Here is a 13,841-nt window from a genome sequence, read left to right on the forward strand (position 1 = left end):
GTACAGAATACTGTCTAGTAACTCTGTCTTTCTGTCTCTCTGTTTACCCTTATGTGTAAAAACTGTTGAGCGCAGATTGTTTATTCCTTATCATATGATATGGACTGATTTGATTTAATTCAATATTACTTTGGCTTGAGTCTACCTTATAAAGAGATCCTTTATATATTTAAGTGTCAAACACAGGATAACTATTAGTCTAAAGACACTCAAAAAAATCCTGTGTAGAAATGGACTATTTGGATTTATTGACAACACAAAAACAGCCCAATTAGGGATATCCAGCGACATTTACGACGTGGAGATGCTGACCCACTTGCTGGAGAGAGGAGCTTCATCTATGGCAAAAGCAAAGTTTCCAAATTTAGGGATATATGACAGAAGTCATTCACCTGATGTTTTATATGTCCCAAAATAATCTGAAAAGTGTTTAACAGGAATACAGACCCTCATGTCATTTAATTTCTGTTATACAAAATATATACATTTTGAGAAATGTGTGGTGTCCTTAACATGGAAGGCTACTATTACTTCTAAAACTAATAATAACCATATAATTATTCTAATTATTATTATACAATAAGGGCAATGTATTCTGGTTATCAACATTCTTCAAAGTATATTTTGTGTTCTGCAGAAGGAGGTCACATAAGTTTGAAACTATATCTACATGTTTGTTTTGATTTTATGACCAACATAATTTCACTTCGATTCATGCTGTCCTTCGTTAGGAATATTTTCATGTTAATCATATTGTCTGGCACAAAAGTATTTTTATGCTTTAATAAGATTTCCTGTGTCTCAGTGGTAAGAACATGGCGATTGGTTCGATCCAGTATATTGCACAACGTCAGAAACAAATGTATAATATAATGCAATGCTCGTCGCTTTCAAAGCATCAAAAATACTTAAATTATGTAAATGTTCTGTTTGAATTCTATTATGTATCGAGACAAAAACATGATCTTTATGTTTGTTTCCTCACTGGTAACCGACTACCTTGCGAAGCTTATAGTTTTTTGTAATAAAAGTAATCACTTGTTTTTGGGTATTGATTATTGGCAAACCCATGGATTTTACTACGGTAACCATGTTCTAAACAGTAGTGAAATAAGGGCTGTATGCTTCATGCAACATTTTAATAAATCCATGATTCTACGTTTAATAACAAAGGTAACTAATCACAAGTAACTTCACCGTCCACCTCCAGATCGCTTTCTAAAGTTGCGCGCCGCCACTAAGACTTCTTCCACTTCCAGGTCACGGACCTGTCGATCAAAATCTGACTAGCCAATGAGAGTAAAGCACTGTTAACTCCCGCCCACGCGAGAGGTTTGTGCCAAAAGTCCGAACGTAACTTTTTGCAGCGTAAACGAAAAATAATGAAGCGCAAACGAAATCTCGGGCATCGTATTCATAAACAATGATTTTCGAAAAGGATCATTAGAAAACATTTGATGATGAATGCAGTTTGTTTGAAAGTATGTTAAAAGTTTGCAATTTGAGTTCATTTTTTTCGTTTTCAAAGTGTATTTCTTCTTTCGTGTTGTTTATTTTTGTTTGGGTTTTTTTATTTCGCGTTCGTACTTATTGGCACAAAAGGAATCCCATATGCGTTCACGCATCCTTTGGTACTCTTGCTCTCGAGAGTTCCACCTGGGTTTTCTGAGATTGTAAACTGTCCAAAATAGTCAACCAATCAGGTATAGGCTTTCGCGGCGGGCCAATGAAAATGCGACCTCTTACATGGAATCTTATTGGTTGAATGTGACTCGACATACTAACTGATCCACACAGCAGCGGATTAACCATATGGGCAAGTGGGCGAGTGCCCAGGGGCACCAAGACTTTAGGGGCACCAAATAAACCATCAAAACAAAATGAAAATTTAATAAATGTAGGCTACATAAGCATCTGCTTTTTAAGATTTAATTCGATTATAATTAAATAGATAAATAGGCATGGGACCACGGGCGGGAACCCCCCCACTTTTAGATAAAAATGGTTCTGTTGCCCGCACTTTTTGACACACCTCCGCCAACATTCACGCACATGTTATCTGGTTTGTTACATAGATTTGAGTGAACTAACATTCAGCCAATCACAAGTGAGTGTTATGAGGCCAGTCGTCTTTCGTGTACACTTTAAGCTTCAAACAGTTCGAAGCAGGAACTGTGCAGAGCGCATTCTTGTTGCGGCGATTTATAATGCGGGGATTAGCACTGATTAATAAAGTTATATAAACATTACGTGCGTCAGAAATAAGAAGGTATAGTATGTAATGCATGCTCATAGTACGTTGAGGTAAGGGCATTATTTAGGGCCCAAACCTGCGTTTGTGTTAGTGTCAACACTATAGCAATCAATTCATATATGTACTTTTAAGTGGAGTCATGTTATCGCAGTACTTATGTAATCGTTTAGGAGTCTGTATAAAGAATATACAAATACTGTGCTTAAAATATTAAAAATCTTTGAATAGCTGTATGTGCAATGAAACCCGTCTGTTTAGTGCGTCTCTCTAGCAGTTAAAATAGTAACAATAACGTTTCATGTTATTTTTATAAATAACCTCGCCATACATTGTAATCTGTTGAATGCCATTTTGGTGAATTAAAGTCCCAATGTCCTGAAAATCTGTACATTGTTCCATTGCCCCCTAATGTGAATGTCCCCTATGTCTGCAAACTACACAAAGGTTTTATATATATATACATGTCCCTGTACCCCCACTTTGTGGCACGCACAACATTTACACCTGTTAGAAAAAAACTGTTAGTGATTTTTCACTAAATAAAAACAAGAAATGTAACATTACAACAGAAAGCAGTTGCCCTTTAACTACAGTAGGCCTAATTGTTAAAAATATTTGATGAAGAGTTGTTTTTTGTGTTATTTTCTACTAAAGTGTCATATTAATGTGTAATTCTTGTAAAATAATATATTGTACATGGTTGAGGTTCATTCTTATAAATATTTTATTATGTAATCTTATATAATATAAATATTATCGGGGGCTGTTGCCCAGGGTCACCATGAGGTCTTAATACGCCTCTGGATCCACCATGTTCTCAGGTAACAATTTTGATATATTTGATGCAACATATTAATCAAATGAACAGGAAGGGAGCTTTTGTTATATCACATAGAAGTTCATTTTTATGCCCTTAACTTCTGGAACACTGAATGCAGAACACTTAAAGTGTCTGTCTGCTAATGCATTAGATGCATAACCAAATAGATATATGATATTTCCAAATGTTCCAAATCGGTTACTATATTTTAAAATAAAATGCTAAAATAATCTAATCTATTTTTAGTGTATGACATGCATGAGGTGGGTGTTGGCCTGTTTTGTCTGAATGACGTGGTAGTTAAACTGACTAGGATGTTTATATGTACCCTACAACGCATCCTAACGCCTCCTTTATTTTTAATATACATTTGATTTATAATGTTGCATCAAATATATCAAAACTTTTTCCTGAGAACGTGGTGGATCCATCTTGCGTCGTTGAGTACGTCGAGTCACTTTCAACCAATAAAATGCCATGTAAGAGGTCGCATTTTCATTGGCCCGCCACGGAAGCCTATACCTGATTGGTTGACAACTTTTGACAGTTTACAATCCCAGAAAACACAGCTGGAACTCTCAAAGGAAGAGTACCACTGGATGCGTGGACGCACGGCACGCATTTTGAGTGCGCATACACTCACTAAGCGAGAGGAGACGATTCATAAGAGAGTAGCGTATAATTGAAAGCGCGCGTCCAGTTTTGTGCATGAGCAAAGGAAATCGGCTTGCGAGCGTAGAGATTCGCGCACTCGTATAACAAGAATGCGCCTCGGTGGACACACATCTCCTAAGAAGAGAAATCGTGGACTTAAGAAGCGTCAGTGAATGTAAATGATCAGAGTGAAGATTGCAGCGCTAGTCTCTGGTTAGAGAGAATGAGGTCAACTGATATGGGATACAAACGAGACAATTTAAACAATCTGGGTAAAGCCTGAGGCTGAGATGTGACAGAAAATCCCAGTAAAAGCAAGGCAACAGAGCTAGAGGTAACAGTCTAGAGTTTGACTGTCTTTACCACATTCTTTAAATGATTAATAATCATACACACACTAAGAATTCAGGGCCATTTTCAACCCATTGTTGGCTAAAAATGGAACAAATCCAACAGCTGGATTAAATTAAAGGAACAGTTCGCCCAAAATGAAAGATCTGTTATCATTTACTCACCCTCAATTTGTTCAACACCTGTAAAAATGTATTAGTTCTGATGAACACAGAGAAAGATATTTGGAAGAATGCTTTCTTGGCTACCATAGGTAAAAAAGTTTTATACATTTCTTTTTGTTGATCAGAGAAAATGTCAATACCGTATTTGACCAACACAATCTCACAGGAATTCTAAAATACTGTATTTTATGAGCTGGCTAATTTGTATAGTTTTACTTCAATTTGCTTTTGTCCCAGTGGCGTTAGGTTTAGGGGAGGGTCTTCATTATTCTTATTTTCTATGCTTTTGTACGACGCACATCACATTCATATGATTTAGCGCCCTTATAAAATAGTTATGAATTTCTGTGAGATCCTTTAACATTTACATTAAGTCATTTAGCAGACGCTTTCATCCAAAGCGATTTACAGATGAGGGAAACAATGGTAGCAATTGGAACAACATAAGGACAACAAAAAGCACAAGTGCAATAAAAAACAGGTCTCATATAGCCTAGCACAATATACACTGCAGAGTTTTTCCTTTTTTGAAAGAGTGATAGAAGTCAGAAGTTGATGGAAGATATGTGTTTTCAGACAATTCTTATAGATAGCTACAGAATCTGCAGATCTTGTAGCAGCGACAGATCATTTGATAAATGTGGAACCCATCCAGAAGGTATGTGAGAGAGATTTTTTACCTTTCTGGGATGATACCACAAGATGTTGTTCATTTGCAGAGCGTAGGGATCTGGCGGGTATATAAATCTCTACCCATCATTATCATCACATCCTACTAATTTTGTACTTAGTTTACAAAAACATTATTCAAGATAAACTAAGATCAACAGTAAATGTTCTCACCTGTGCTAATTTGAGACATCATAAAAGTACTAAAGACTATATATTTTAGTATATGTAGTACAAACTTAAACAAAAGAGCACTTTAAGTACACTTATGGAAGTGAACTAAGTGTAATTACATCAAGTGTATTTCAGTGCACTATGTTTCCTTGCCGTTATAACCAGACAGTTGGGTTTGTCTCTTTTTGACCCAACCATGCCGCATACATTTTGTTTAGCAAAGCATGAGTGTATTGCGGGCCAATAGGTCGGTACCCCATAAATGTCCTATTTGGGAGCAGCAATAAAACTTCAAAACAATGTGTTTGACCTTGAATTTGACCTTGATGACAATTGTCCTGGAGGCACGGTAGTAGTTGACTGCGACAGTATAAGCATGCTACGCAAAGCTCTCAGCGTAATACACACACACGCATTAACCACAAGAAAAATGATAAAATGGATCCCAAGACTGGAAGTAAACTGCAGGAGAGAGGGCTTACATCAGATCCATGGGCTTCAGGGCGGAGCAGGCTATCTGCTGCATGGCCGCGTTAGTCACACTTAATGGCCTCAGTGAGATAAACAGAGCATGATGATATGGGCTAAATAACACATGCAGTCAGAGCAAACCCAGCACTATGCTGATACAACTGGTTTTAGAAAGAGCAGTGCTGAGGAGGATCATTCCACCAAGCATACAGATCTCTATGTGGCATGGCATGTGTAGTGTTAGGTAGGTAAAATGTAATGCTAAAATGTAATCTAGTGAAAACCTGACGTGGAACTTTGTATACTATATTTCTTTATGCATAATACAGAGAAATCATATAGCTGAATCTTGGATATTTTTATAGAATGTTTTGAGTGACATGGAGTGAATTACGAAAAAGGCTCATAGGCTTTGATTCTTTCAGATCACAGAGTTTGGTTATTTCAACTAAACTCAACAACTTGTTGACATCAACAAGTGACCACCGATGTTTCACCAGCCTTGCTGTGTTGAATAACAGTACAGTTGTGTAAACAGTAGAGCTGATGTTGAACAAGATAAATATTAGGCGACAGAAACACAGAATATTATGATAAGTGCACAACATTGAAGCAAAATAAAGCATCGCTGAGCATGCTCGTGTAGAGTATTGCGTTCAAAGTAACTAGCATGCCATACATCCCCTACGGTCATGTTCAGGGTATATTCCAACTTCCAATTTGTCAAAAAGCATTGTAGCTAATGAAGGCCTATGTGGTCTGTGTATTCTTTAAATTAACAGCAGCCGTGTCTAAGGAAACATCATTTATAATGCATTAGACTCTCTCGCCCACTCTCTTAAAAAGCAGTTCAGCAAAACAACATGTTACAGTGGTAATATTACCTAATCTCATTTGTTTCTCTCTCCATACCATATTACCTCCAGGGACAAATGCAATGTGGTATATTGATTTTGTTTTTGTATTAATGCACTATACTGTGTATGAAATGTAAATTGGACAAATTCTTCTTGACTTTTAGTGTACAGGTTGTATTAAAGTTTTAGTTACCTGCAGACTTATATGTTTCCTATAATAACAGGCCCATAATAATAATATTCAAATAAACAGCAACAGTAATAGTAATAACATCATTATTTTTACTTCTAAATACTATAATTATAAATGATATACAATATCATTATATTAATAATACTATTATTATTATTATTAAACAAGGCTAAAATATGTATATGTAAACTCACACTGTATAAATGACAAACCTGAAATTACTATAAAGGAATTATATCTCATCTGCTGGAAAAAATGAAAACGTAAAGGGTTTTGTTCTTAATGGTACTTCAGACGAAATGGTAAAAACTACTTTAACATGTCAATGATTTTTTTTATGAATCTGGGGAGAGACAAAAATAAGCGAATGGTATTAAAACAAGCACGAATCAGATTCATGGTCAATCAAAAGAATTAATCTCTTCAAGAATCTCTGGCGCCCTCTAGCCACAGTAGATCAAGTCCTGTCTGTCCGACAATGCCTGATGTTTGTGCGAGCTTCAAAAGTGTATGTATAAAAATAAATAAAGTAAATCGCAACACTCATGCATTCTTGCATGCCCGTTTTGTTCTATTATCAGAAGTACAGAAATAAGATATGACGAGATACGAAATATTATAATTCTACAGTGTACAGTAAAAATAAATAATTTTGAAACTTATAATCTTCGTACAAAAGTCGTACAATAATAATAGTAATGTCATTTTTCTTATTTCCTATAAAACAACCTTCAATAATAAAATCGCAAGGACTGCTCACATTCCACACCAGATGTGTTTATGTGAGTTTGTTTGCGTCCTTGCATGTGCTCTCTCTCTCTCTCTCTCTCTCTCTCTCTCTGACTCTGTGTGCCCGAGGGTAGTGCCAAGTTAGGCTAACCGCCCCGCACTAGGTCGCCATATGGCTGCCCAGGAGCTCAGAAGGCCAGATAGCACAAAGTATCATGCATGAACGATCAGTGAAGCTGTTAATGCTGTAATTAGACAGGCACAGTCAGGTCAGCTGACCCGCATGGTTGGAACTGATGATCCTATCCTCATTAGTGATACTGAAAACAAAAGGGCCCTCAGAGAACAGCATCACACATATATTAACCCAGAAGCCCCATTTATATATTCTCTATAGCACATTAGTGCCTGGTTTCACAGACAAGGGTTAAGACTAGTCCCAGACTAAAATAAAAGTGTGAGCTGTCTTAACGGAAAATAAATTGCCCTGACTTCCATTGTTTTGTCTCAAGATGCACACCAGTAATATTGTTTTATAAGGTATTTTAATAAAAGCAACTTAAATATCCTAATTTAACTAAGGCAAAGTCCTGGCTTAAACTAAGCCTGTGGAGTCCTGAAAGGTCATGTGGTCATCCCAAAACACTCTTTTACTAACCATTACTAATTGAACAGTTACATTTTTGTATAGCTTCAATAAAAGGATTTGTTTGAATGCTCATGTATACATACAAGAGTATAAATGGTTAGTTTACAGACTAAAATTCAAATTTGTCCTATGGTGTGATTGCAATTGTTTTGAAAAAAACTAACAAGATAAATCTCCCTGTTCTTTTATATGATCATTATAAATATTGATAATATAAACAATGTATATTAACTTTAAATTTGTTTTCTACATTTTCTTATGTCACACCATAGGACGGACACATGTACGGTTTACTTGTCAATATTTTTTTTTTCATTTGACTAAAAGCATGTAATGTTCATAAATGCATGGGGACATACACATTGGCTGATACTCTAATGAAAAACAACATGATTCTAAATAATAATTTAAAACAAGCCATAAAAACAAATGTTTTTCTTGGTTATTTCTCAAAAGGCATGAAATGAGAAAAACAAATAAAATAACAAACAAACGTTGAGCAGACAGAATCAAACATTAGGTCTAAATTTATAAAACATGACTTTGCCTGCAGCGCTGGTAGTTTCCTAGTCAGATAAAACCACTCTACAGTTGCATCCATGCACAATACCCATTACTCGAAGGGAACCGCTGATTGACTGACACTTGCTATCTGGTGTCAGGCTCTAAACTACAGCCTGAGTTTTATAACAGGCTCAAAAAAGCAATAAAGACAAATCCAAATCAAGGCCAATATGCCAAACAACTGATGATTTCCAATCAACAATGCTGATGTTGAGACACCTGCACCAGATGTGAAATCATGTTAAACAATATTTCTGTACTTTGTCTAAATCTAGATTCTTGCATCGGCACCAAGTCTTTTAATTTCAGTAATTGTAAACATTTACGTTTTTTATTTGTTTTATAAATGTGTATTTATGTGTTTGTACATGTGTGTTTATGGTATGTATGTGTTCTTGCGTTGATTTTTACCCATTATGATATTACAAGTCAATAAATCTACAATAAACATTGTTATGTTATGTTATGTGATATTATATTATTTAATTGAATTATTATTTCAATTATACAAATGTCTATATGAAAAGCTCATCTTATTACATAATATAACTTTTAAATGATTCAATTCACAATCCACTTGTTTTTAAACCAGTGATAAACATCAAACACGTTTGTACATCTCTGTCACACATTCAAAGAAAAGCCTTTTCTATTTTAGGTTATTCTGTACCAGGGGTCCCTTCTTTGATCCTCAAAGCAAAGGGTCAGCAAGCAGATGCAGTTTGATTCCTATGATGCTCAGATCTGACCAACAATAAATCTTCACAATTCACATCAATGACAGCTGTTCAGATCAGTTGCTGAACAATGTAAATATAACCATCATGTTAAGGGCAAACGTTGACGCAAAAATGAATCTAGAGCTCCATTGCCTAGTCCAAATAGGGTTAAAAATAATTATAGAAAAACATATGAAAAAAAGAATAGATATGAAAAGAGAACACTCTTAGTAGTCAACCATATATGCCTCCATTAACAGTATATAAAAACACAAAACATAGCCTACACACAAGGAGTGCGTCAAATCACACTAGAAGCATCTCACAATGAAGCGTTCTTGTGCAGGTTTATGATAGGGATCCAGATCTTCACAAGTTGAAATCATTGTACGTGAAAAGTGTTCAAACGTGCCCAGGTTAAGGATGTTTACGATAACATTCACCTACCAAAGACAAAACCATAAAAGTCCAATTGATAGGAAGCATAAAGAAGGGCATAACGAGATACAAGCAGGAGACTAAAGACGTCTATAGATTAATACAAACATTTTCAATGGAAAGGGAGTCAGAAATCAAATAATTTAAGCAACACATACTGCTGAAGGTTGCAGTCTGAATAGGCAGGTCTAAAGGCAGTCGGTCATTCATTTAGTATTCAGTCTCTGGTTTATAAATTCCAGCATAATTGGTCTCTGGAAGGGGCAGACCACAAGAGCAAGGCCAGTGATTTGTCTGTGTGTTCTTTTTCTCACCTGCTTTTCTCTTCTTAACACAAACCGCGCTGAATAGAGATATTCTCCTCTCCAAGGACAGCAGATGACGGTTCAGACTCTTCAACCATCCTATTTCATCCTCCAAGACCAAAGGAAAAAGAATTCCATTACAGAAAAGAGAAGATAAATACTGCACACTGGTGTCTGATACATACTGCATAAGAGTTTCAGAGGAAAGCAGCTACTAATTTATGAAAAGATAGCTTAGGTGTTCTTCTGCCTCCTTGTACTAATGTGGGTCTTTCGTAGCTCTATAAATGTAGCTTGAAGAAGTGGATCTTCAATAGAACAGTAAAGAACTATGTCTGCGTTAAATCTGAAGCACTCTTCATGGAAGTATAGGGAGAACAGCCGAATATAGATAATGACATTGTGTGGAGAATCCAAACACCCTGACTACAATGGCAACTCAATGTCAGTAGCTCAACCTCAATCTGAGAACAAGACTTTGATGTTAGCACCACCCTATTTTTTATAGACACACAATAGATATGTTTTTACTAATCAAATAGTCATCTAGAAAAGATATTCAACATGTTTGGCGAGTAATATGTAAACATACCTAATGGCTTTTCTGTAGCCAAATTGGTCAAACTTGGCATTGACTACAACAGTTTGATCTCAAGCAAATTCAGTCCAATATTCATGATTTTATAGTTTTAATGCACTCACTTTGGATAAGTGTATGGTAAATGTAATACACACTCATTAAGTCTCAGCAATGCAGTGTTCAACATCAACTCTTGTTAGCTGGCAGGGCTGTACGTTAACATTTTTTGCACATGCACCGGTAATACCGAGGCTTAAAGTTTTGTAGCAAAGGCCAAATAGTTGAAGCACAAGTATAAAAAGTACAGTTCATTCCATAAATAGGCAGGTAAATGACAAATGACATTCATGTTACATACAGATGGATAAATTAGGGCCATGTCACTTTTTGTTTTTCTCAAATGCGTTTTTTCCTTTTTAATTGTTGTAATGTTGTAATAGTTGTATTTTATTTATTGTTTGTATTACTATACAGTAGTAGCTAATCGCATTTGAACATTAAAAACTAGTACTAAAATCCATCCATCCATCTTCTTCCGCTTATCCGGGGCCGGGTCGCGGGGGCAGCAGTCTAAGCAGGGATGCCCAGACTTCCCTCTCCCTAGACACTTCCTCCAGCTCTTCCGGGGGGACACCGAGGCGTTCCCAGGCCAGCCGGGAGACATAGTCCCTCCAGCGTGTCCTAGGTCTTCCCCGGGGTCTTCTCCCGGTGGGACATGCCCGGAACACCTTCCCGGGAAGGCGTCCAGGGGGCATCCGGAAAAGATGCCCGAGCCACCTCAGCTGGCCCCTCTCGATGTGGAGGAGCAGCGGATCTACTCTGAGCTCCTCCCGAGTGACCGAGCTTCTCACCCTATCTCTAAGGGATCGCCCGGCCACCCTGCGGAGAAAGCTCATTTCGGCCGCTTGTATCCGTGATCTTGTCCTTTCGGTCATGACCCACAGCTCATGACCATAGGTGAGAGTAGGAACGTAGATTGACCTGTAAATCGAGAGCTTCGCCTTGCGGCTCAGCTCCTTCTTCACCACGACAGACCGGTACAGCGTCTGCATTACTGCAGAAGCTGCCCCGATCCGTCTGTCAATCTCCCGTTCCATCCTTCCCTCACTCGTGAACAAGACCCCCAGATACTTGAACTCCTCCACTTGAGGCAGGAACTCTCCACCTACCTGAAGTGAGCAAGCCACCCTTTTCCGACTGAGAACCATGGCCTCAGATTTGGAGGTGCTGATTCTCATCCCAGCCGCTTCACACTCTGCTGCAAACCGTCCCAGTGCATGCTGAAGGTCCTGGTCTGATGGGGCCAGCACGATGACATCATCCGCAAAGAGCAGAGATGAAATCGTGTGGTCCCCAAACCCGACGCCCTCCGGCTCTGGCTGCGCCTAGAAATTCTGTCCATAAAAATTATGAACAGAACCGGCGACAAAGGGCAGCCCTGCCGGAGTCCAACATGCACCGGGAACAAGCCTGACTTACTGCCGGCAATGCGAACCAAGCTCCTACTCCGGTCGTACAGGGACCGGATGGCCCTTAGCAAAGGGTCCCGAATCCCATACTCCCGGAGCACCCTCCACAAGATGCCGCGAGGGACACAGTCGAATGCCTTCTCCAAATCCACAAAACACATGTGGATTGGTTGGGCAAACTCCCATGAACCCTCCAGCACCCTGGAGAGGGTATAGAGCTGGTCCAGTGTTCCACGACCGGGACGGAAACCACACTGTTCCTCCTGAATCTGAGGTTCTACTAGTACTAAAATAATAGTAATATAATACTATAGTATTTCTAGTTTAATAATTATTTAATTATAGTGATTTTTTTAACGGGTTGTATTGAATTTGTGTCTGGTCTGTTTCTGTATATTCTTGCTGTCAGGCGGAATCCTCGCATCTCAAAAACCATTATTTTTCAGGAAATAAAATAAATGCATATTTTTATAATTATTTAACACTGTATCGTTAAAGTTGTTATTATACCTTATATTGCTATCATATACTGTTGTGTACCACCATTAACTAAACGTTTCCCCACAACCATGTTTAATCGGAGATACAAGATTTATGATTTGGCAGCAGGGAGATAAGAGATTACACTGTCATTGATAAGAATGGTACGAACACAAACGTCGCTGCTGTCGGCGGTGTTCATCAAAGTCTGCGGTCGCGTTGAGCCTTTCTACAAGAGAGAACGAGGCTTTAAGAGCTAATGAAAGCTATGGTCGTGGTTACATACATCTTCCCAAACTCTATTTTAAACGTTTAATGCTATGAGTGATGCAATATCAAAATAAAATAATAAAACTTACAAATACAATAGGTTTCTAGCCCTTCGGGCTCGAACCCTAATGATAAACTGACTAGGCTGTCTAACATAGGCGGAAATTAATCTGGACGCAAATAAAGTCGGCGGTCGCCTTGAGTCTCTTGACAAGAGAAAAGACTTCTATAGTTAACCAAAGCTAACGACTGTGGTAACATACATCTTCCTAAACTCTATTTTAAAGGTTTAAGAACTATAAGGGATGAAATACAAAAAACGATGAGCTGACTAGGCCTTAGTAGCCTAATAGGCAGAAATTAGCCCAATCTGCTCGCAAATTTACCTTGGGCTTCCTTCTGCACCGAAGTAATTACAGCTATCGATTTTTAACAAAACAGGCCTTCTCAAATGTATCTAACCTAAGTGTTTTCACTTGTTATTGTCTAGAAAACAGACAGAGTTATCCGACTTTCAATCAGGAGCCGTGATGCCGAGAGTCTCCCGCGGAGTGAAGAAGAGGTGGAGTTACGAGACTTCTCAGACAGTTGAAGTGTCAAATGGAGTTAAGAGATTTGCTCTCAAGCTATTATCAACACTTTAGATTGGTTAATAATTTGTAAAAAAAATAACAGACCCACATGGGGACTGACCAATAGCATCGATTTGTGAAAAAATATGAAATTGACAAAATTTGGACACAGGAGGTTTCCGCCCGACAGCGACATGTGGTATAATCGTGCTCTTTTATAAAGCACTTTGGTCATCCTGGTGGTTGTTTTAAATGTGCTATACAAATAAACGAACTCGAACTTGTTCAATCATACCATATTCAAAATTTAAGTGTAGTCTACTATGGTGTTAACTAAGGTTCATTAATTTACAAGTAAAGAATCTTTTTCATCTGGTTTTAAACAGGACTTTATTTTGGCGGGTCGTCGCAAAAACGCTTGAGGTTCGGTGTGTGTTTGACGGTGGCTTCACTCATACA

The sequence above is a fragment of the Triplophysa dalaica genome, chromosome 13, assembly GCF_015846415.1.
Source record: "Triplophysa dalaica isolate WHDGS20190420 chromosome 13, ASM1584641v1, whole genome shotgun sequence".
Taxonomy (NCBI): Eukaryota; Metazoa; Chordata; class Actinopteri; order Cypriniformes; family Nemacheilidae; genus Triplophysa; species Triplophysa dalaica.